Source organism: Miniopterus schreibersii, assembly GCF_964146895.1.
Source record: "Miniopterus schreibersii genome assembly, chromosome: 18".
NCBI lineage: Eukaryota > Metazoa > Chordata > Mammalia > Chiroptera > Miniopteridae > Miniopterus > Miniopterus schreibersii.
The window spans coordinates 36,399,408-36,422,542 of record NC_138121.1 but is presented as its reverse complement, the minus strand read 5'-3'; positions in this window follow the sequence as shown (position 1 = coordinate 36,422,542).

The following is a 23,135-nucleotide window of genomic DNA, read 5'->3' as shown; positions in this document are numbered from 1 at the left end:
CTTTGCATGCCTGGGATAAATCCCACTTACTCATGTTGTATAATTCTTTTATACGTTACTTGGTTCTACTTGCTGTATCTTGTTGAGGATTTTTATATCTATGTTCGTGAGAAATATTGGTCTATAGTTTTTTGTGTGTGTGTGTGTGTGTAATGTTATCTACTTTTTGTATTGACCTCATAGAATGAGTTAGAAAGTACTTCCTCTATTTCCATTCTCTGAAAGAGGTTGTAGAAAGTTGGTTTAACTTGTTTTTTAAAAAATAATTTTTTATTTTTCAATTACAGTTGATATATATATACTATATTTGGTATAACGTCTTTAAATATTTGGTAGATTTTGCAGTGAACCCATCTGTTCTGGTGCTTTCTGTTTTGAAAGTTTATTAATTGTTTCAGTTTCTTTAATAGATATAGATCTGTTCAGATGGTCTATTCTTCTTGTGTGAATTTGGCTAGTTGTGTCTTTCAAAGAATTGGTCCATTTCATCTAGGTAATCAAATTTGTGGGCATGGAGTTGTTCCTACTATTCCTTTATTATTTTTTAATGTCCACAGGATCTGTAGTGATGTCTCCTTTTTCATTTATGATAATAGTAATTAGTAATTTTTCTCAGCCTGGCTAGAGGCTTATTGATTTTATTGATCTTTCCAAAGAAACAACTTTCGGTTTTATTGATTTATTCTGTTGGTTTCCTATATAATCAACTTTTATACCTGGAAAACAAATACATTAGAATTTAGGTCTGCATTGATTATAAAAAGTAAATGTTAAAACTTTTACCTTAAAAGATAAAGTATATTTGCACTACAAGATATAGCTTTATTTCTTACACATAAGAGCTCTGCTTAAAACTTCATTTGAAACGAGGAGTTGCAAAAAAATATTTGAAAACCACTCAATGACATGATCTCTCGGGGGCCCTTCGATGATTCTATGATCCAGTTAGACAAAACACTGTTATGGTCAGATGTTTTTCTTTTTAAAATATCCATCTTTTAGCAGACCATAAAGCCACACAAATTAGTGAAATTTGATTGTGCATTTGGATGAAGTCAACTGGAACACAATACAGGGTAAGAACTCCAGACTAGAAATCAAGATAGCTGGTCCCTATCGTCACATTGCTCAGCCTCTATGTGATAGTGAGAATGCTTTTTATTTATTTTTTCAAACTATAAGAGAACACTTATTTGGTTAATCCCAGAGGTAGAAAAAGTAATTCATAGAAGAAATGGGCTTAAGAAACAAGTTATAGAGGCAAAGGGAGGGCCTTGGAGCTTGGGAGTGAAGAAGCTAATGGTAAGGCACCTGGCGGTGGGGAGGGGAAAGGAAAGGGAGACTGAAAGGTGTGGGAGTGCTTCCAGGAGGGAGAGTGCCAGAATGCTTTTTTTAAAAAATTTATCTTTGTTGTTGAAAGTATTACAGGTATCCCCCTTTTTGTTCCCCATTGATTCCCTCCACCCCACATGCTCAACCCCCCCAGGCCTTCACCACACTATTATCTGTGTCCATAGGTTATGCATATATGCATATAAGTTCTTTGATTAATCTCTCCCCACCCACTCCCCCACCCTGGCCTTCCCAATGAGACTCATCAATCTGTTCCATGCTTCTATGTCTCTGGATCTATTTTGTTCCTCAGTCTATTTTGTTTATTAGATTCCACATATGAGTGAGATCATGTAAAACTGAATCAGGAAGAATCAGAAAACCTGAATAGGCCAATAACAACTGATGAAATCGAAGCAGTGATAAAAAAAACTCCCAGAAAACAAAAGCCCTGGTCCGGATGACTTCACAGGGAGCTTTGTAATTCTTTTAGTTGTCAGGTTAGATAGTTTACTAAAAATTTTTCTTGCTTTTTGAGGTAGGCCTGTAGTGCTATGAACTTCCCTCTCAGGACTACTTTTGCTGTGTCCCATAGATTTGGGTGGCTGTGTGTTCATTTCATTTGTTTCCAGGAAGTTTTTTATTTCTTTCTTGATCTTATTGGTAACCCATCATTATTTAATAACATGCTATTTAGCCTCCATGTGTTTGAATGTTTTTGAGTGTTTTTACTGTAGACAATTTCTAATTTCATGCCCTTGTGATCTGAGATGCTTGATATGATTTCAATCTTCTTGAACGTGTAGAGACTTGTTTTATGTCCTAACATGTGGTCTGTCTATGAGAAGGACCCATGTGCACTTGAGAGGAATGTATATTCTGCAGCTTTGGGGTGAAATGTTCTGTAAATATTCATTAATCTGATCTAGTGTGCCGTTTAAAAGAGTTACTGTTTCTGTGTTGACCTTTTGTCTGGAAGATCTATCCAGTGAAGTCAGTGGGGTATTAAAGTCCATGACTATAACTGTATTGCTGTTGATCTCTCCCTTAAAGTCCTTAAGGTTATTATTGATAACCTTCTTTATTGCCATTTTAATTCTTTATGCCTATGTTTCTCTCTCTATTCTTATTATTACAGCAGTCCCTTTAACATTTCCTGCAATGCTGGTTTGGTGGTGATAAACTCCTTTAGCCTTTTTTCTTTTCTTTTTTGTCTGGGAAACTATTTCACCATCTATTTTGAAAGATAGCCTTGCTGGATAGAGTACTCTTGGTTTCAGATCCTTATTTTGCATTACCTTGAGTACTTCATGCCATTCCCTTCTGGCCTGTAGAGTTTCTGATGAGAAGTCAGCTGACAGCCTTATGGGAGCTCCTGTGTAGGTAACAGATTGCTTTTTTCTTGTTGCCTTTAAGATTCACTCTTTGTCTTGAATTTTTAGCATTTTAATTATGATGTGTCTGGGTGTGGGCCTCTTTGGATTCTTCTTGCTTGAGACTCTCTGTGCCTCCTGAACTTGTGTGACTTTTTCCCTGACCAGGTTAGGGAAGTTTTCTTCCATTATTTCTTCAAAGAGGTTCTCTAACCCTTGCTTACTTTTGACCTGTTCTGGTATTCCTATGATGCAAATATTATGTTTCATGTTTTTCCACAGTTCCCTTAGACTGTCCTCCTATTTTTTAATTGTTTTTCTTTTTGGAGCTCTGATTGAGTGATTTCTTTCTACCCTATCTTCTACTTCGCTGATCCGATTCTCAGCTCCCTCTAATGTGCTGTTTATTCCTTCCAAAGTATTCTTTTTTAAAAAAAATATCTTTATTGATTTTAAAGAGAGGAAGGGAGAGGGAGAGAGAGAGAGAGAGAAACATCAATGATGAGTCATTGATTGGCTGCCTCCTGTATGCCCCCTACTGAGGATCGAGCCTGCAACCCAGGGATGTGCCCTGACCGGGAATTGAACTGAGGTCTCCTGGATCCTAGGTTCCTATTCAACTGCTGAGCTATTGTATTCTTTATTTCTGCTATGTAATTCTTCATTTCTGACTGGTCATTTTTCATAGTTTTCATATCTTTTTTTCATGCTGTTGAGCATCCTTACAATCAATATTCTAAACTCTATATCTGATAGATTGCTTATCTACATTTCATTTAGCTCTTTTTCTGGAGACTTCACTTGTTCTTTCATTTGGGGCTTGTTTTTTGTCACCCCATTTTGGCTGCCTATTTGCCTTTGTTTCCATGTATCAGGTAGGCCTGCTAGTACTCTGTCTTTTTAGATAGTCTCTGGTGCAGGCCAATGTCAGATGCTGTTTGTGACTGGCCTTTCGTACCCTGTTTGGAGCGATCAACAACCCACAGCTTGCGGTCCCCTCTGTTGGGGCTGGGTGTGTTTGGGCAGGACCAAGATACTCACCAAAGTCTGCTTTTCCAAGGCCCCAGTCCAGAAGCAGATCAGACAAATACTGAAAGCACCCTGAGGTCTGCCTCTGACTACAGGCTGATTAATCTGATTCTCTTCATGAGCCTCAGGCTATAGAAACTCCCCGGGGTAGGGTGAGAGGTTTTCCAGCAAGGTGGGGCAATTGCTTCAGCCTCAGGCAAAAGCTGCTTGGAAGGTAAATGCCTGCCTCTGCAGTATGGGGGAATGACTCAGCACAGGAATCCAGAGGCCTGCCCTCTGAGCTCTAGTTCCAGAGCCTACAACCCTAGATTCTCCCCACACAGCTCAGTCCACTCTGCCCTCCCTCTGCCGGAGCCCAAGGTAAGTGGCCGCACACGAAACTTTGTGCATTGGCTCTTTAAGAGGGTGCCTGCATTTCCAGCCATTTCTCCCTGGCAAACAAACCCAACTGCTTTTCACAGCCAGGTGTTATGTGGACACCTTTCTCAGTTCTAGTGCTTTGGGCTGGGAAGCCCAGCCTGGGGTGTAGGCCCTAGCGCCCTCAGTGGGAACCCCCACACCTGAGATATCCCTCTGGACTTTCAGCTGCTGCCTGTGGGAGCCCAGCCAGCCCTCTTGTGCCTCCGCACCTCCTACCAGTATCTAGTGGTCTCCACTTTTCCTCCTTGGTTATGAGAGTGCTCTCCAGCTCGTCTTCAGTTGCAGTTGATTATTCAGGATGGTTTTCCTCAATTTTAGTTGTAATTCCAGTTTGGTCCCCGGAGAGTGTCAGTGTAGCTTCCACTCAGTCCTCTGCCATCTTTAATCTCCGGTGCCAGAATGATTTTGTTTGGTGGTATCAGAAACCCACCCCTGATGTTGAGCCAGGTATGGCTATATCCAGGAGTTCAAATGAGGTTGCAAGATCCAGGTTTTCTCTATCTCCTGGCTCTGCTTCCTCTGCCCTTCTTCTGTTCTCTGACAGGCGCCCGTGGCCTCCAGGCTGCCATCTCATAAATCCAGCAAAAGTCATGCAGTTATCTGATTGTACTGATTTAGATCACGTGCCCACCTGAACCAATAACAGTGAAGGAGTAGGGATGGCCATGATGGTGGTGGAATTCAGTGACAAACCAAATCACATCTACCCCTGGAGCTTGGATAGGAGGCTGGTGCCACCTAAACTATATTGTCTAAGTTGAGATCCTCAAGGAAAATCAGGGAGCTGTTACTGCAGGATTGGAGAATGGGTGCTGGATGGGCAAAGCAAGAAGTAAGAAACAAATGGAACAGTTTCTAAACTTAGTTTCTCTACGTACCTTGAGAGGATTCCTGTTGTGAGGGTGCAGTGAGGGGAGGATGTGACCAAGAGGAAGGACTCTACCTGGTCTGAGATGAATGGGACCCGAGGCATGTCCCTGTGCAAACTTGGCTGGAAGGCAATGCCTAGTCAAATAGAAACATACAGTATTTAACAAACACACACGCTTCACAAAATGTGGACTCTTGACCTTCATGAGACTGGTCACTAATAAAGAGCTGGCAGAGCCCTACCTGGTTTGGCTCAGTGGTTAGAGCGTTGGCCTGCAGACTGAAGGGTCTCAGGTTCAATTCCGGTCAAGGGCACTTACCTCTGCTACAGGCTCAATCCCCGGCCCCAGTCAGGGCACATGTGGGAGGCAACCAATCAGTGTTTCTCTCTCCCCCCTCCCCCTCTCCTCCCCTCCTCCCTCTCTTCCACACTCTGAAAAACAATGGAAAAATATCCTCCACACTGACTTACTCTTTACAAGCATAGGGACCGTATCTGTGTCCTGTTCACAACCCTTCAGTGGGCCCCCTTCACATGCAGAGAAAACCCGAGCTCCTGCCCTAGGCCTACAAGGCTGTGTGACCTGGCCCCAGGCCTTCCTCTCGGACCCAGTCTTGTGCTACAGTCCACTTCTCATTATACTGCAGACCTAATTTGCCCAGTTTCAGTCCCTTGACCATGCCAGTCCCTTCCACCATGCAGGGCCTTCATACATGCTGTTCCTTGTTCTGGAATACCATTCCCACGCTCTTTATACAGATGACTCCTGGTCTTTCAGCAGCTCCTCTGCCTTGTCTCCGCAGCTCCCCTCTGAGATGAGGCTCCAGGCACCCATGGAGATAACACACCCTTCGCTGGCTTCAGTCTCTTCCCCGACTCACTTCCCCATCCTCCTACTAGTTTCCTGTGATCACTTCCCAATAAACCGTTTGTACTCAAATCCTTGTCTCAGGGTCTGCCTCTGGGGGACCCAAACGAAAACACTAGGACTCCTCCTGTTGGCTGTGGTTTAGGGATAATGCAACTGTCTTGCCAGCTGTGAGGGGCAAACTCTCCAAGATGGGTGCCAACATGGAGAAGAGCTGAGCTGAGAGCTGGCAGGTGATGTGAGTTTAATGCAGTGTAAGGACCATACACCGCAGTTCAGACACCATGAAACTCCCATTAAGACCTCTCTGGGCACCTGCATGTTTCTCCTACAGCCAGCCAGCCCCTCTCTTCTCTCTCTGCCCTCTCCAAAAATTCAAATGTCCAGAACCATTCATCTGTTTCTTTTAGTTTCTGCACCCACTCAACAAAATTAGTGTCTTTGGGGATTCACCATTCTGGGAATTGTGCAGCTGTTGGGGGAAATTGTAAAGAAAAACTAAAAAGTGAGTGCATGCATGTTGGTAGGATGCATGTGCCTTGCTGGGTGGCATGTGTGCACGTGTGTATGTGGGTCATAGGCTCCAAGGTCAGGAGGTACCATTCAGCCTCGTCTACTGGGAATGCGCATGGGAACCCGAAGGCTGGGATCGGAGGCCTCCTCTCCTCTCATATCTCTTTGTCTCTCGGGAACCTTGTGTCTCTTTCCTCTCTGCTGTTCTCTTCATCTCTTTTTCTTTCTCTCTGCCTCTTTCCTTTGCTTCTACATGGCCCAACGTGATGAATCCATAATCCCCAGTCTACTCAACCACCAATAGACGAGCTCCCCTGGCCATGTCCTAGCCCTGTCCAATCAGCTGTGGCCGCAGTGCTGGGGCCGGGGCCTTGAAGAGGATGGCCGGTGAAATATCCTCAATAGCCTCACCCCCTGCAGGAGCCTGCTCCGAGATCCTCAGGATAGTCAAAGAGGGGAGAGAGTGATAAGAACCAGTAGCCCCCTGGAGTGGCTCAGCGGTTGAGCATCGACCTAGGATCCAGGAGGTTGCTGTTCCATTCCCGGTCAGGGCACATGCCCGGGTTGCGGGCTCGGTCCCCAGTGGAGGGCATGCAGGAGGCAGCCGATCAAGATTAATGACTCTCTCATCATTGATGTTTCTCTCACCCTCTCTCTCCCTCTCCCTTCCTCTCTCTGAAATCTATAAAAGTCATGTTTAAAAAAGAATAAAAAGAACCAATAATGACAGCACTTCTTTAAATCAGACACGGGACGCACATTACCTCTTTTATAATGCAATTTTATTAAAGTATAACAAGGGCAAAAATCTTAAATGTACGGCTCAAAACGTGTATTATTTATTTTTTTAACCCTCACCCAAGGATATTTTTTCCAGTGCTTTTCAGAGAGAGTGGAAGAAGGAGGGAGAGAGAAACATCAATGTGAGAGACACATCGATTGGTTGTCTCCCGCGCGTGCCCAGATTGAGCCTGCAGCTGAGGTATGTGCCCTTGACTGGAATCGAACCCCAGACCCTTCAGTCTGGGAGGGACGCTTTAACCACTGAGCCAAACTGGCCAGGGCATATATTACTTTTCATTCCCACAGCAACCCTATGATACGGGATATGATTCTTATCATCTCCAACGTGCAGGTATGAAACGGGGTCAGCAAAGTCCATCCACTCGTCTAAGGAGTGGACCCAGGATTTGAACCCAGGCAGTGCTACTCTAGAATCGGAGCGAATCAGCCCTACTGTGTACTGCTCATGTCACCAAGCCAGCTTCAGGGATGGGGGTGACCTGTGGACCCAGGCAGCGACTGGGAGACTAAACAGGTGACTTTAATTTCCTAAGCGTGTCGAATGTAAGTCGGAATAACTCTAGTCTGGCTCTCCCCTCTGTCCCCGTCTGGCCACTTGGTGTCTTCCTCTGCTTTTCCCCGGGCAGCACAGCCACAGCTGGAGGCAGCCTCTGGGAACCACCAAGCTGCTTTATGATGTGCAGATGGTGTTTCCGCTGAGCCCCTCGCTTTTCATGTCGGTGGCCTCTGGGATCTGGGCCAGCCCAGATGTCCCTGATCATGAGAAAGCCTCCCCTGGCAAGGCTGGCAGGAGATGCCAGTGATGGGGGCCTCAGGCCAGCTCTGGCTTGGATTCTATGGTGAGGGGGCTTGGCTGGATGCTTGTGAGGCAATGATTCTGTGTCATTTGTGTCTAGCCCTGTGGTGCATCTGCAGAGCCAGGAATATCACTTCTGAGTCTACAAACAGACAGAGACACTGCACAGCTAGGTTTTCAAAGGGACTCGAGATTGATCTCTTTTTTCCATACATGTTGTTTTATCTGACTCTCAAGCTATCTATGGGCACAGACTGCCTCTCCCATCAGAGGGGGTGCCCTCCTGTGACAGGAACAATCTTACCCAATCAGTGATAGACTGGATCAAGATCAGGAGCCGTGTGTCTCTTCCATCAGACTGGGAATTCTACAATCAGCGGTAAATGTGTCTTTCCCATCAAACTAAGAGTCAACAGTATCAGGGGTAATGTGACTCTGCTCTCTGCTCTCAGACTAGGAGTTCCTCAAATCAAGAAAATATGACTGCCATCAGATTGGGAATTCTCAAGGTTGAGAACTATGTTTCTGTCTCTTCTCTCAGGTTGAAAACTCCCCAGGGATGGGGTGAGTGCCTCCCTCATCAGACCAGGAGGTCCCCAAGAGGGTGGATGATGACATTTCTTCATCTCTTTCCTCCCAGAGTGTGCAGACAAGGCTTTGCCCAGAGGATGCCCCTTGCAAGAAAGAGGCCTGCTGACAATCCTGGGGTCAGGCGACTTTCAGCTTGAACTCTGCAGACCTGCCCTTGACTCAACTACCTGGGACAGGTGGGGACAGTGTCAGCCAAAGCAGGGGCTCGAGATACATGGGTGAGGAAGACCAACTGGGGGATTTAGGGGCACCTGGACAATGTCAGTCTTGTGACCTACTGTAGAACCTGGCTTCTGGCTCAGGGCTAGCTCCTCAACAGTAGCTCAGTCATGATGGCTGAATGAATGAATGAATGAATGAATGAATGAATGAATGAATGAAGAGCTGGTTCCTGCCCTTGAGAAGCTCACTTTCTATTAGGGAAGGAATGAAGTTCACTTCTCTTGAGTGCCTCTATGTGTTGGACATAATTTTAAGCTCTTTCATGTATAAGTTTCACTTTTTCCACTTTATTGATGGGGAACTTGGAGCTCAGAGAGACAAAGGTCTCACAGGTGGTGAGTAAGGGGGCAGGGATTTGAACTTGGGGCTCATGTCCAAGGTCTCACAGCTGGTGAAAACGGGAGCAGGGATTTGAACTGAAGTCCTTTGATTTCCAGATGTTTGCCCTCTTCCTGGAAAAATTATTGTTATTTAATTTCAGACCTACCCAAGACAGGTGTGTCTGATGTGGCATGTGGACCAAGGGAGAGGATATTAGAAAAGTTTTAAAGAAAGAGTGACTCACAGATGGGTTTTGAAGGATGAGAAGGAGTTCACCAGGCAGGCAATGGGGAGGCTTAGAAAAGGAGCGACGAATTGTCCACCTGGAAGATTCCCTTAGGGGCTGGTGAGCAGGGGCTCGCTCCTGTGTGTACCACTCTGTGGCCCTTCCTCTCTGGGAGCTGGACTTCCTCCCTCCCTTTGGGAGGACATACAGATGGCAGCTTAACCTCACGCTGGCACATCACTGCCAAGATGCCAGGAAATCTCTGTGTGAGCCTCCCACCCTGGTGCCAGGGCCAGCTGTGCTTTTAGGAGGAAGGAAGGGTGGCTGGGGGCCAGCTGCATGAGACATTTCCTCTTTGGGCCATCTGAAGGGCACAGGGCAGTGAAGGAGGGGCTGGGACCCTGGTCCTGCAAAGGGCCAGAGGGAGGAGGCAAAGAAAGATGGGGATGGGTGAGTTGTCCCCCAGGTCTGTGACCAGCGGCCTTCTCTGTCTAGTTTAGAAAGCAGAATGCAATTTGTCACATCCTCTGTGAATGCGGACATCCCTTAGGCAGCTTTCCCAGGGACCCACAGGTGTTACATTGTCCTAGTGGGAGTGTGGAGTCGGCCTTCCATAGATTCTGGTGGCTGATCAGTGGTCAGACCTTGTGAATTCATCATTTTGCTAAAACTGGGTAGAATGAAGTTGAGCTCTTAGTTGAGCTCATCAGGATCTGATTAGCATCACGGATTCAAGGAGGCCAGAAGGAAGGAGTGGAGACCCTTTAGACTTGCAGCTTTTAAATCGTATGTGTGTTTTGACCTGTAGAACCTTAAAACAAGCTGGAGATATTACTTGAAGCCCAATGTGTGTGACAGATAGAAGCAGAAAAGCTCATTGGAGAGAGGTGGGGAACCCAGAGGACGGCTCACTCAGCTTCCTCTTGACCCTGCCTTGGCCCTCTCAGGACTGTTCATGGAACCCAGTTTTCCCCAGACCTGAATATTGCACCCCAACTCCCATCTTTTACCACTAGGACAACTGAGTCACTGAGAAGAGAATGATCTGTGTAACCTCACTTCTGTAGTAGGTGTGTGGGGCGGTGTCCCTCACGTTCCTGGACTGCAACTTCGTGTGTTCAGCTGCGATACTGGCTCTGATGGCGTCTCCTCCAGGTTCTCCGTCCAGGCCAGCAGCGAACCCATGACTCAGGCTTTGGGCTTGGGGCACTGCTACCCAACAGGATGAGAGGAACTCTGCCCATGAGGGTGGACTGTCCTGTTTGCAGGAGCGCAGGCTGAGGTCCAGAGAGGGCTAGGCTCTGGGTTACGGATGTTGGGCGGCGTTAACCCAGGCCTGGGTCAGAGTGGACTTTGTTTCTGTTCCTTCAGGGTCTTCACTTGTCCCAGGCTCAATCAGCCAAGGGAGACCCTCCCATGGGCCCCGGCAGACAGCCATCTGCCCAGGCCTTGCCCAGCCGGGAGCCGTGAGAAGCAGATTCTGATATGGAAGCTGCCAGGGCGTTACTAATGGGCTGTCGGTTGCAATTAGGGCAGCAGCCTTTCATCTCCCCGCCACTCCCCTTCTGCTCAGGACAGCCCTGCGGCAGGCAGCTTCCCGTCCCGACTCCGTCTGGTGGGGGAGTCAGGCGCCCCTCCTGAGGTGGGACACCAGACGGGAGGCCGGGGTGAGCAGGCCTCCCTGTGAAGCTCCGCCAGGACCTGGCTCTTGATCCAACTGTTGAGTTTCCCCAGAGCCCACGTCTAGGGGCCTTCAGTCCATCCCTCAGCCCCGCCAGCCAGCCTCTCGGAGCCTCAGCCTGGACGGCTCCATGCACTCCACTGAGGCTGCCTGAGATTACCTAGGTGTTCTGGTGACTTCTGAGGGCCTCGCATGAAAGATAACGCTCGAATCAACAAATCTGCCATGGTGGCTTTGAAGAGACTGTTTCAATCACTTTATTTTGTCTTTATGTCAGGTTTGCCAGATGGCTTGGGTCTTTCTGAGGTCCTGTACCGAGGGGGCGCACAGAGAACTGGTGCAGCTTCAAAGCTCCTTTTTAATCTTTAGCAACATCACAGCGGCTGGGAAACTGCCTCGGCTCTCTCAAGTCTCCCCCACAAAAGAGGCGCGGCCGAAGCTCTAATGAAAGCCAGATAAAGGGATGGCTGGGATCAGAAACAGAGGGAAAAGAGCAGTCGTTAGTCTTTCTTGTAGCTGTTTCAAAAGAAATTCTAAGACAAATTATGGCTTCGGGTGTTTTTCTAAAAGGACTGAAGCAGGGAGAGGAGCTGGGGGAGGATGCTTTGACCCTCAGCACCCTTCCCCTGGCATAAAAGACAGAGGAGACTGAAAAAAGGCCGAAATACAACAATAAACTTTCCGCGTGCGCGCGTGGGGATAAAAGCCTCGCTGGCATAATTATGGGCGAGGGTGCGCGGGAGTGGGCGGGCGGCCTTACCTTGCCGCCAGCGCTATTAATGATGAGGCCCCCTCCTTTCTCTCCTCTGGAGGGGTGCCTTTGGTTTTCGGGAATGGGAGGGGCCGCTGCGCCACGCGGCTGACATTTGGCGCAGGCTGTGGCCATGCGACGCGTGGCCTTCTCCCATGAGGGCCCAAGGCAGCTGCCAACGCCCCACCATCCATGAAGGAGGCGGCTGTGCCCTGGGTTGCCTTCCCTTCCCACTCGCCCTCCTTTAAGATTTCAAGGTCTGTCTCTTAGGAGCTGGGAGGGGTTTTCTGACCTGCCATTCCACCCCCACGTGCGCTCTCTTTTAGAGATCGGCCCTTTTCTGGGGAAGTCAGGGGCGGGGGAGCCTACAGCTCTTCCTGTGGCACCCGCTGCCTTAAATCCCCACCATCAGCCAAAGGCCAGGCCTGTCCAGTGCCTCCTATTCCCTAGCAGGGGTGGTGCCCAGGCTACGCTTGCCTCCCACCTCCCCTCAGGTCATCTCAGTTTACCTGGATGGCTTGGGAGAATGGGCCAGCTAAGGTTTCAAGGCAGGCAAGGAGGACAGTGCAGGGGGCTTCCAGGGGCTGGCAGGGTGGACAGTAGAGGGTGCTGACTAGCACCCTGGTGAGGGCACCATTGGCTCTGAAGGTTGATGAAGACCAGCAGAGCCCCAGGACCGCAGAGTGCCAGCCCTAAGTGGGCCGCTCCCTGTGGGGATGGCAGACTGAGGTCCCGGAGGGAAGCAGTTAACCAAGGTCACACAGCTGGTGAGGGACAAAACAAAACTTCAAGAGCCTGTTCCGCAGGAGGAACGAGAGATGGGGTTCTTGTGTGACATGGGGTCAGAAGAGAGTTCAGGTCCCTTTGGGAGAGATGGACAGGGTCTGGCACTCTCCCCCAAGATGCCCCACTGATTCCCTTTGTCACTTTGCAGGACTCCTGGACTTTGGCCTCTGGAGCGTTGGCCAAGAGGAGCTCCTGGGGCTTTCTGAGCATCAGGCCCATGGCCCAGGGTGGGGTCTAATGAGGGGCTCCCTCCCATGGGTGGGTCTTCACTCAGCTCACCTGTGTAGGCTCTCGCCCTGCCTAGGAGACCTGAGGAGAAGGGAAACTAGAGAAACGTAGCTGCTCGACTTCCACTTGCCTGTTTGGAAAGGTCTCCCCATCTCTCCATACTGGTCTCGGCCCCAGAGAAGAGACAGTCGGACATGGCGAGAGGTCCTGTGGGAAGGACAAAGGAGGCGGCTCTGTCTCACTCTCTCACTTTCTGCCTTTGCTCTTTCCCTGAGTGTCTCCCACTTTGTCTGTCTGTCCGTCTCCTCCCATCCCTCTCCAGGGATGCCCTGGCCTGGGGCTCTGGTTTCTGTTCTTGGCGCTGGGGCCTCCATGGCCTCCTGTCTACTGCAACCTCCCAGTGCTCCTGGTGCCTCATGTCCCTGCTGCACTTGTCACTGACCCAGGAGCTGGAGGTGTCAAGAGGCGAAGAAACCCTAGTAACCGAGGGGCTGAAGCCAGCTGAAGGGGAGGCAGAGGTGAGGTGAGGACCGGGGCGTTGTGTCACGCTTCCTCCCTCGGGCAGAGCAGACAGAAGCTGTCCGCCAGGCTCCAGGGCTGTTTTAATGAAGGAGAATTTGGGCAGATTAGAGGCTATAACCTTGCAGGGGCAGATTTCTCCTCCTCTCCTGTATGTACGGTGCGCACCTGACACCACCAAGCTCTCCTGTCCACAGTATTGCTCACTGGGGAGGGCACAGGATCTGGGACCACATTTTGAGGCTTGAATCTTGACTCCTCTACTTGTTATCTGGGGGACTCTGGTAAGTGGCTTACCCTTTTGTGCCTCTTATCTGTAAAATGGGACTAATAATTGTACTAAGCGGATAGGGTTGTCATGAGGAATAAATGAGTTGATACATGTAAAGTGTTTAGAATAGTGCCTGGCATGTTGGTCCCCAGCACTGTGGACTAGTGTTATTCTTGTCCTGAACCAGCTGACCCATCCAGAGTGTCCTCATCGTGGTGACGGCAAAGTTACAGGTAAGAAGCAGCAATGCCCTCTCAAGGTGCAGGCTCGGACTGGGCACACCATCGCTTCTGCCTCATTTGTTGCCCACAAATCATAGGACTCTGTCCAGATTCAAGGGGCAGGCTCATAAACTTTGCTTCTTTAGTGAGAAAAACTGTAAATTCCGACAAAGGGTTTAGATGTGGGGGAGGGGAAAGAATTGGGGCCATTGAAACAACTTAGCACCTTCCCTAAAGAAAGTCAGGGTGCCATCAATAGCAGAAGTAGAAAGGAGGCTGGAGAGTATAAACAATAGATGTCCACTGAGGGTGTTGGGAGGGTTGGGGACAGATGTGGCTGGGCAGGTTGTGTGTGGTGGTGGGAGGTAGTAGGACAGAGGGCCAGCAGCAGAGCAGAAGACTGGAGAAGGGCCTCCCATCTCTTGTGAGTGAGCTGACTGCTCTTGGTCTCCAGACTCAGGGGATCTGTACTAATTTTTATTTCCCCAGGAGCCGATCCTGAGTAAGGTTATTAGTGCGAGTTAATTTGTTTGGGAGGTAATGAAAAGAAACACTGATAAGGGAGTAGGAAAAGGAGCAGTGATGTGAAGGTAAACTGGTTTTCTGAAAAGACAAACAAAAAATTCCTGATTTGTAGTGTCTACCAATTATTGTGGTGTAAATGTTCTCACTGTGGTTGATTTCAAGCTCCCAGCATGACACAGCTGAGTGAGGAACTGCAAAGAGATGTGTGGGCTGGGTGCCCATGAGCTGTTATGAGCCATGGGGCTGCAAGTTGGGCAGAGAAGGAAGGTGCTGGCAAAAGGTACAAAATCAAGCCAGTTGTCACTGTGATCCACTAGAGCCCAACACTGCTAGGGATAGCTTGAAATGATGTGGAACAAATGCCTCTGAGTTACCCCATTGACGGGGGGGGGGGCTGGGGCACCTGTCCACCAACTCCCCAACCATCATTGGTTCAGGCTACTCCCCAGGGGCAGAGTGGGAGTAACTCACTGGCACTTTTGGCCGGGGCTCTGGTTGCCAGAGGAAGATGCATTGGGGCTGGATGTTGCAAGTTGGGCCAATGTGTGTGAAAATGGGAAGGTCTGCTGCAGGGGCTGCTGGAGCATCACCTGCAAAGAGTGAGGCCTCCAACAGGGTCCCCTCGCCAGCTCCCAGCCCCTCTCTCCCCAGCATACTGCTGCGTCCTTAAAGGAAACAGGACCTGTGAAGTGGACATCTGCACCATTTCAGTGACGCCGTTTGGTGTTTTCTGAATGTGGAGGTGTTTTCTGGGATATTTTCAGATGGATTGTTCTCTGGGCTTCTGTCCATCTGTGGCTGAGGTTGGGTCGTATTATGTTTTTTCTTGCTTTTTCTCAGTCCCTCCGACATTGCCTTCTTGGGGTTGGGGAGTCTGGTGAAAATGCTTTTTTATTTAATCATTCAAATCCATTCATTTACTGAGAACTCACTCATTTTGGTGATTTGCTGCATGGAATGGTCATGATGCTGTGAGCCCGATGCTGTGCCCAGCCCTGATGGGAGTGTAAGCCCAGGTGCCCTTGCCACTTACAGCTCCTCACAGCAAGAACCCCAACGACCTGAGCTCGTCCTCTGGATGCAGGAGGCGCCGAGCATGAGGGGCAGGGAGCTCACACTCCTGGGAGCAACCTTTACTGGGAAATGGTAGATGATCCCTCAGCTCCTCGGGCGGGACACCTCTCAGGCATGTCTCGGGTCCGGCTGGGATCGAGGCCCTTTCGCCCAAAGCAGTAACCTGCTCAGTGACCCACCCTGTGTTGGCCGCCTTCTGCTGCCTTGCGTCCCCTACAGGGGCTTCCCGGGATCACCTCCCTGATAAGCCGCTTATACTCACATCAGCGCTTGGCACAGCACCAGGGGCTCACCAGGGCTTCAATGAACGTGAAAATCCAAATCCCAGGGGGCACCAGCTGAAGGCTGAAGGGGACACAGGGACTGTGATGTCTGTAGGGGCTGTGTCCTCCCAAAACCGCGTGGCCCTCTCCTATGGGGCTGGTCTCAGGCAATGAAGGAGGGCACTGCCCCATCCTCTCTTTCGGTACTGCGTGCATCTTTCCCGAAGCTCTCCACTTCTCTCTACCTCCTCTGATACCTCTCTGGCCCCTGCTAGCATCATCTCACCTCCAGTATCACCTCCCTGCAGTCCTTCCTTCTGAAGAATTTCGGCCACGTTGTTTCTTGCTGAAAAGCCCCGCTGTGGCTCCCCATTGCCATGGAGAAGTCCAAATTCCTCATCATGGCCTAACAAGGCCCCCTCCAACCTCTGGTCTCCACTGTTATCCACTCTCCTTAACACCCCCAGACCTCCCACCCACCAGAACGCTCCTTAGCTCCTTGAACTCTCTTACCTGCAGCCTAAACGCCTGCTGTTCTCACTGCCCAAGGCTTCCTCCCTCCTCCCTGGCCAACCTGACTCCTCCTCCAGGGTTGGCTTAAATGCCTCTCCAGGAAGCAGATGCCTCCAGATCCCCAGCCCGGGTCCCCAGAGCCTGTTTTCTCATGAACCTCTGTGTACATGGATCCCCTGAATTACACTCAGTCATTTAACCATGTATCTCCTGTGGAAGGTAAACTCCTCGAGCAGGGGCCGCGGCCGATGGGTTCCTGGTTGTACCTGGGCATTTAGCACCACGCCTGGGTGCGGCTGTGCAACCCGGGGCGTCGGTCCAGGTCCAGAGACCTCAGCTCCTGGCTCTCCCTGAACAGACAGAACTGCTTGGGCCTTTGTGTTCCCTGAGACACCGTATTCAAGTCCTTAAGGGGAGGAGAGGCGAGAGAGGAGTGAGGGGAGGAAGCAGGGCAGGAGAAGAAAGGGAGTCCTCATCGGTGGCCCAGCAGCAAGCAGCATCTCCCACTTTCCCACACCTCTCATCTAAGTAGGTCACGCGGAAGAACTCCGAGTCCCTGTCAAAGTTTCAGGCAAAAACAATAACTTGGTTTTGACCTTGCTCTCCTCAAAAAGCAAGTTGCTGCTGAGCTGCAACATCAAAAAGAATAAATAATTGTTTTTCTTTTTTGTTGTTATGATATGGATCATCTGAGCGGTTAGTGGTAAGCAAGCGGCTTTGATTCGACTCTGGCTCCCCAGTGCTCCGGACTCTCTTTATGTCAGCAGGCTCCTGTTTCCACCCCAGGATAGCAGAATCCCTTGATTAAATTCATATTTGTTTTAATCTTTCCCTGTGTCTGATCTCAAGCTCAAAGATGGTCAAGAAAAAAAGCCAGCCATCCCGCTGTGGCCACGGGGAGGGCCCGTGTCAGGCCCCACGCTGCTCGTTCTGTCCGGCGCGATAAGGCAGGCAGCCCGCGGTGGCCCGACGTGCCCACTGTGCCAGCCCCGGAGCCTGCGCTGCCAGCGGCGGCTGGGCGGGCCCACAGAGCCCCGGGCCGGGGAGAGGGCGAGGAGGGGGGACCAGGCAGCTGGCCGCGCCGACTGCGGCCTTCGCCTGGAGTCCCTGCTGGACTTGGAGCGTTAGAATTCTCTTTAAACATGTTAAAGCTGAAAAAATTATGGATCTTAGGTGCACGGGATGGAGTTTATCTGCCTGCTCAGTTCATAGCAGGCCACTATCCTTTATCTGTTCTACCCCCCCGCCCCCCGTTTCACCCCTCCCCCATTCCTCCCGCGTGGAGGCCACCTTCCGGTGTGCTGGCTACATATCCTTAAACACATGTAGCTGTGCACGTGGTACAAGTACTGTACAAGGATTAGTTGACTCAATCCCCACAACAATCCTTTGATGTAGGTGCACTTGATATCATCCTATTTTACAGATGAGGAAACTGAGGCACAGGGAGGGGAACGCTGAGCTATAGCCTCTGGGCCCTCCGGGAGGCCACGCCCTCGCGATTCTGCTCCGGCTGCTTCCCTGAGTGTATCGTGGTCTCTGGGCCACTGTCTGGTGCTGGTCTGGGCCGCCGTCCTCGGGTCTGCCTTAGGCTGAGCTGCCCCCTCACTGCAGGAAATGAGCAGGGGAGTGGCCCATGGGCCCTACCAGAGGGGTCCCGCCACAGAGTTGCTTGCCCCCCCCCATGTCCCCACTCTTGTTGCCACTGTCAGGTCACTTGCTTGGGAGGGGCTCGAACAGGAGGAGCCAGCAGGGTAGGAACATTTGCATGCTCCGCTGCCAGGTCTGGCTCGCCACATCTGACTTTTCTTTCCTTCAGGAGGGTTTATAATTTCGGGGTCTCGGTTCAGTCTGGGTGCTGGTTTCATTCAACAGAAGTGGGTGATGGCAAACTTAAGTGTGAGAGGGATAGAAGGGAAGGATACTGGGTAGCTCGTAGAGTCAATGGAAGTCTGAGTAAGTGGAGCCTGGGCTCTCCCAGATTCAACAAGGAAGTTCCTCCAAAAGAGGAAGACACTTGGATTCTGGGTAGGGATGGGGGAGAGAGAGAGAAATATTCCTCCTTTGTTAGGGTTTGGCATCTACTGTAAGCCCCTAAGCTGGACAATGACCTGAATATGCCTGACCCTGGGTCTGTAAATTAGCTGGCAAAAATAGGGCAGGAAGGCTGTTGCATGACCCCCCCCCCCCCCAGGAGCTGCAGGTACTCTGGGCAAGTTCACCTGAGTTCTTTTTTTCATGATAGTGGCTTTGCTGCCTGAATCAAAGATTAGCCAAATGAAGAAGGGCTCTGCACTTTTGTGACCATGATTTGGCCAATGAACTCACAGCGCCATCCAACAGAGAGGATCACACACAGGGTGAAAGCTACAGCCACGTCTCTGATGCATGAAACGCTGTACTCGAGAAATGATTTATGTAACGACATCTCACCTCTTTTATTTCACATTCCAATCTTAAGATAACATTTAAAACCTTAATGTTGTTTTCAGGAATAGGCAATGAAAGAAATCGTTCGTGCCTTTGCCACTCCTGGAAGTTTTGTTTTTCTTTATGAAAACGACCTACGTACAAAGTCAGTATTCAATGAAAGTGTGAGGAGCATTGCTAAGTATATAAAGCAAGCAGTATTGGGCTGAAAGGCATGGACAGTCTGAAATGCAAAAATAGATTGCTGATAGGAGTCCTTGAAATAAGTTTTAGAAAGTTGTAAAAAAATATCACCATTGGGTGCAACTAAAGTTATCAATGAAAATGTTCATTTGGACCAAATTCGTTTGGGGCATTTCACTTGGTGCCAGAGACAAATTAAAAAATTTATGGCAGCATGGTAAAGTCTTTGGAACAACCAAAATGGCCTGAAAATGATTTTGAAATTAAAAAAAGACAAACCCGACCGGTGTGGCTCAGCGGTTGAGCATCAACCTATGATCCAGGAGATCTCGGTTTGATTCCTGGTCAGGGCACATGCCCGGGTTGCAGGCTCGATCCCCAGTAGGGGGCGTGCAGGAGGCAGCCGATCAAAGACTCTCTCATCACTGATGTTTCTCTCTCTCTCCCTCTCCCTTCCTCTCTCTGAAATCAATACATATATTTTAAAAAAAGACAAGATTGAGGGGGTTGTTCTAGACTAAAGAGGACCCAAGGGACAGAACAGCTAACTGCAAGGTGTGGTCTTTGATTGAGCCCTAGTTTAAACGTCTTTAAAAGAGATTTTTAGCCCTGGCCAGTGTGGCCTAGTTGGTTGGGTGTCATCCTGTGCACCAAAGTGTTGCCAGTTCGATTCCTGGTCAGGGCACACACCAGGGTTGCTGGCTCGATCCCGGTAAGGAGCCTGCAGGAGGCAGACAAATGATGTTTCTCTCTCTCCCTCTCCCTTCCTCTCTCTCTAAAAATCAATTTTTTTAAAATAAAGAGATTTTTAGAACAAATGAGTATTTAAATGTGAACTAATTATTAGATGATATTAGGAGATTGTTGATTTTGTTAGAAAAGAATATGGTATCATGGAAAATTATCCTCTTTTTTGACAATACATGCCGAAGTATGACTGTCACAATGTCTGAAATTTACTTACAAAGGGTTTAGCAAAAAAAAAAAAAAAAAAAGATGAAATATATATGTTAATTCTAGAGGGAAATTTATTGATTTTCATCTTCTTAGTCTATTTTTTTAGTATATTTCAAACATGTCTCTAAAAAACTTAAAAATGTTCCAGTGCGTATAAGAACCTTTAAATCTCTTAATAACCTGGTCACAAACAGCAAAAACACAGCGGCAGTGACTGATGAAGAAAAAGAGTGGGTGCGCTCTAAAACGCTGGCTTTATGGCCCCCACAGCAACAGTAACCCGAGGGAGGCGTGGGTGGTGGGGCCTGGGTGTGGCCGGCGGTGACTTTACCACAGCGTGTGAGATCCCCACGCTGGTGGCCCGCCAGCTCCTGCGGGAGCCCTTGCCAGGGTTTATGGTTGGGTTTACGAAATTCATTCAATACTTTGGCACCTGCACAAGAAATACATGTATGCCCTTGGAAACGTGAGTGTGCCCTCGGAAAAAAAAAAAAAAAAAAAAAAATTAAACCGAACCAAAGCCTATAAACTCAGTGTGGAATCTACAAATTGTGTCTCACCTCTCCCCCGTCCTCCTGATTTCACTGTCACCGCCCCTGAGGTTAAGGCTGCCGGTGGCTTTCCCTTAGATTCAGGAGCTGTGGTTCTTGACCTTGGCTGCTAAGAAAGCCCTGGGTGACCTTGAACCTGGGGCCTTCAACTTCTCATCAGTAAATAGAGAAGACCAAACCTGTCTCTCGGGTGTTGTGTGTGTGTGTGAGTACACGTAACATAAATGAGCTATTTCAAAGTGCGCAGCTCAGTAGTATTGAGAACATTCCCACACTGTAGTCCGAGATTTTTCCTCTTAACGGACATTCCGAGCTCCTTAGGCACAGTCGCGCCAGCCCCCCGTCCCCAGCCCCCCGTCCCCAGCCAGCCACCTCCTTGCCTCCATGCATTTACCGACCGACGATATTTCAAATGAACAGATCGTACAATATGTGACCGTCATGTCCGGTCCTGCTGCTTTAACCCGACGTTTTCGAGGTGCAGCCACGTTGCAGCGTCTCTCGTTTCGCGGCCGAGCCATGTGCACGGATGGACCGCAGCTTGCTCATCTGTCATTCGCCAGCGGACATTTGGGTTGTTTCCACCCGACTATCCTGAGTAATGTTGCGATGGACATGCACATGCAAGTGTTTGTTCGCATTCTGTTACCGATTCTTTTGGGTGTATACCTGGGAGTAAAACTGGGTCATGTGGCGAGTCCCTTTAACTTTCTGAAGAGCTGCCATGCTGGGTCCCACAGTGGCCGAGCCACTTTGCATCCCCCCCAGCAGAGTTTGGGGGCTCCAGCTTCTCCCCATCCTAACACTTGTGATTTTCTGTTTTCTGGATGTAGCCGTGCTAGTGTGTGAAACGGCTTTGTTTGCATTTTCCTAATGACTAGTGTGTTGAGCATCGGATCATGGGCTTATTGGTCATTTGTGTATCCCCTTTGGAGGAATGTCAAGTCCTTTGACTATGTTCAAACTTGGTTATTTGTTTCCTTGCTGTCCAGGTGTGGTTCTTTCACTCTCTTGATAGTGCCTTTTGAGGCACACACGTTTGAGTTTCGATGAACCCCATTTTATATATATATTTTTTCTTTTGCGGCCTGTACGTTTAGTGTCATACGTAAGAGACCATTGCCAAACTCAAGGTCATTAAGATTTTCTCTTAGGTTTCCTTCTAACAGTTTTATAGTTTTAGCTCTTAAATTTAGGTCTTTGATTCATTTTTGTACATGGTATAAGGTAAGGGTCCAACTTCATTCTTTTGCTTGTGGACATATATCTAGTTTTCCCGGCACCATTTGTTGAAAAGATTGTCCTTTCCCCATTGAATTGTCTTGGCACCGGTGTCATGAGGTAGGTGATCACATATGCAAGGGTTTATTTCTGGGCTCTTTACTCTGTCCCACGGATCTATAAGTCTATCCTTACCACACTGTTTTGATTACTGTCACTATACTAGGTTTTGAAATTGAGAAGAGTGAGTCCTCCAACTTGGTTCTTTTTCAAGGTTGTTTTGACCAGGGTGCCTTGAAATTGCTATGAATGTTAAGATAGGGCTTTCTCTTTCTATTGAGGTTTTGATAGGGAGGGTGTTGACTGTAAATATTGTCATCTGAACTGTTAAGTCTTCCAATCCATTAACACAGGATGGCTTTTCTTATATTAGGCCATCTTTATTCTCTCAGCAGTGTTTTGTAGTTTTCAGTGTATAAGTGTCTCACTTCCTTGGTTAAATTTATTTCCAACTATTTCATTTTTTTTAGCTGCTGTTGTAAATTGAACTGTTTTATTAATTTCCTTTTTGGATTGTTCATTGCTAGTATATAGAAATACAACTGATTTTTGTATGTTGATTTTATATCCTGCAACTTTGCTGGATTTATTGGCTCTAATAGCATTTTTTTGGTGTGAATTCTTTAGGGTTTTCTACATAGAAGATCATGTCATCTGTGAACAGAGATCATTTTATTTCTTCCTTTCCAAATTTGATACTCTTTAATTTCTTTTCTGGCCTAACTGCTCTGGCTAGAACTTCCAGCATTATGTTGAACAAAAGTGATAAAAGCAAGCATATTGTCTTTTTTTTTAATCTTCACCCAAGGATATTTTTTCCATTGGTTCTCTTAGAGTGGAGGAACAGGAGGAGGTGAGAGAGAGAGAGAGAGAGAGAAACACTGATGTGAGAGAGACACATCAATTGGTTGCTTCCCGTATGGGCCCTAAGCAGGGATGGGGATTGAATCTGCAACCGAAGTACATGACCTTGACCCAGAATTGAACCCGAGACCCTTTGGTCCCAGGGTGGACGCTGTAACCGCTGAGCCAAACTGGCCAGGGTGTAAGCATGGCGTGTTCCTGATCTTAGGGGGAAAGCCTCCAGCCTTTCGCCATTGAACATGATGCTAGCTGTGGATTTTTCATACACAGCCTTTATCGTACTGAGGACGTTCTGTTCTATTCCTAGTTTATCGAACGTTTTTATCATGGAAGGTTGTAGAATTTTACAAATGTTTTTCCTGCATCAGTTGAGATGATAATATGTTTTCCCCCTCATTCTATTAATGTGGTGTGTTACATTTTCTTATGTTGAACGCACTTGGTTTGGGTGTATAGTTCTTTTACTATGCTGCTGAACTGAGTTTCCTAGTATTTTGTTTAGGATTTTGAATCTATATTTTTAGAAGATATTGGCCTGTAGTTTTCTTATACTGTCCTTGTCTGGCTTTGGTATCAGAGTACTGCTGGCCTCATAGGTTATAGATTGGGAAACCTTTGTTGCCTTGAGTCTCTGAGGAATGACTACTACACAGAGTACAGTTCTTTGCTGA